This window comes from Lathyrus oleraceus, chromosome 2 (genome assembly GCF_024323335.1).
Source record: "Lathyrus oleraceus cultivar Zhongwan6 chromosome 2, CAAS_Psat_ZW6_1.0, whole genome shotgun sequence".
NCBI lineage: Eukaryota > Viridiplantae > Streptophyta > Magnoliopsida > Fabales > Fabaceae > Lathyrus > Lathyrus oleraceus.
The window spans coordinates 430,037,244-430,039,438 of NC_066580.1; the positions used below are offsets into that span (position 1 = coordinate 430,037,244).

The window sequence follows — 2,195 nt, forward strand, 5'->3', positions numbered from 1 at the left end:
ATTTTCTCGTCACCTACCTCAAATGTCAACTTTCCTTTCTTGACATCTATTATGGCTCCTGCAGTTGATAAGAATGGTCTACCTAGAAGGATTGGTATATCATTGTCCCCTTTGATGTCCATGACAACAAAATCAGTAGGGATAAATAACTAACCTATCCTAACAGGAACATCTTCTAAAATGCCTATCGGATATTTGACAGATCTATCGGATAACTGAAGTGACATCTTAGTGGGTTGTAATTCTCCTAAGTTTAACCTCTCACAAACTGCTAAGGGCATTAAGCTCACACTAGCTCCTAAGTCTAGAAAAGCTTTATCGATGATATGATTACCCAGAAGACAAGGAATGGAGAAATTTCCAGGGTCTTTATCTTTCTTTGCTAATTTGTCCTCAGAAATAGCATTACATTCCAAAGGCTTCGGATCATCAAGTCTACGTTTATTGGTAAGGATGTCTTTCAGAAACTTTGCATAAGAAGGTATTTGGGTGATGGCTTCTATGAAAGGGATTTCTACATGAAGTTTTTCTATAACTTTAATAAATTTTTGATACTGTTTATTGATCTGGGTTTGTTTGAGTCTTTGCGGATATGGTATAGGTGGTTTATATGGCGGGGGCGGTACGTAAATTTTATCTTTAGGTTCTTCTCCTTTCTCTTGACCTTCCTGGTTTTTAGATTCCTCTAGTTCCTTTACTTTGTCCGGGGTTTGGTACATTCCTTAGAAGTTTTGGGTTCACTCAATCTTGGGTTTGGTGGCTCATCATAAGCGTTCCCACTTCGTAGGGTAATGACATTGGCTTGTCCTCTCTGATTTTGTTGAGGTTGTCCAGGGAATTTCCCTCCAGGTGTAGTCTGAGGAGCTTGGTTTAAAGCTACCTGAGAGATCTGGGTTTCAAGCATCTTGGTATGAGTAACTATTTGGTCAACCTTGGTTCCTAACTGAGTAATCAATTCGTTAACATGAATGTTTTGGTTCATGAACTCCTTGTTTTGTTGGGTCTGAGCGGTGATAAAATTTTCCATAATTTTCTCAAGGCTCGGCTTTGGTGGTACAGGTTGCATAGGTTGATTTGATCTAGGGGCTTGATATAGGTCTCGGAGGTGCATTATTTTTAATAGGGTTATTGTTTTTATAGGAGAAGTTCGGGTGATTCCTCCATCCAGGGTTATAGGTATTCGAGTATGGGTTCCCTTGGGTGTAGTTCACTTGCTCAGAGTGGGTTTCGTTTAATAGACTGCATTCTGCGAATTGGTGTCCTTTGGTTCCACATATCTCACAATCCGACGAAACTGCGGCTACAGTATTCGGGTTTATGCACATATGCTCGACTTTGAGGGCTAATGCGTCCATTTTAGCTTGCATCATGTCTATAGAGCTTAGTTCATGCACTCCTCCTTGGGCTTCCTTCTTCTCAACTGTCGCTCGTTCGACTCCCCATGATTGATGGTTTTGAGCCATATCTTCGATGAGGGCACTAGCTTCAGGATAAGGTTTGTTCATCAGAGCACCGCCTGCGGCAGCGTCAATGGTCATCTTTGTGTTGTAATGAAGTCCATTATAGAAGGTTTGAATGATTAACCAATTTTCTAAACCATGATGTGGGCATGCTTGTAACAACTCTTTATATCTCTCCCAAGCTTCGAACAACGATTCTCCTTGGTTTTGGGTAAATCTAGTTATATGGTTTCGAAGAACGGCAGTCTTACTCGGGGGAAAATATCTAGCAAGGAAGACTCTTCTAAGGTTATCCCAAGTCGTAATGGAATTGGGTGGAAAGGAATCTAACCATGATAGGGCTTTATCTCTGAGGGAAAAAGGAAATAATCTTAAACGTATTGCCTCAGGAGAAGCTCCATTAGTTTTAAAAGTATCTGCTAATTGAAGAAATATTTTTAAATGTTGGTTAGGGTTCTCGGTAGCGAGACACGCGAATTGTCTCTGTTGCACTAGTTGCAACAGGGATGGTTTAAGTTCGAAATTATTAGCTGGGATGATTGGGTTTACTATACTAGAACTAGGTTCTTCATTAGATGGTTGAGCGAAGTCCTTAGGAGGTCTTTCGTTTTGATCTTCGGCCATAGCTCTCTTAATTCTATGAAAGAATAAATGTGCGCGAGCGTAACGTTCAGGTTCCGCCAGAGGGTTTACTAAATTTAAACTTCCGGTGCTGCGAGTTCTTCGCATTGACCG

The 2,195-nt window shown here is 40.8% G+C and overlaps 1 non-coding gene across 1 annotated transcript; it reads left to right on the plus strand.

Annotated features, from left to right (window-relative positions):
- Positions 1 to 1,593: 1,593 nt before the first annotated feature.
- On the plus strand, positions 1,594 to 1,700 carry LOC127124923 (small nucleolar RNA R71). The gene has a single exon (XR_007804398.1). It is a non-coding gene; the product is annotated as a small nucleolar RNA R71 (small nucleolar RNA).
- The last annotated feature ends 495 nt before the right edge of the window (positions 1,701 to 2,195 follow it).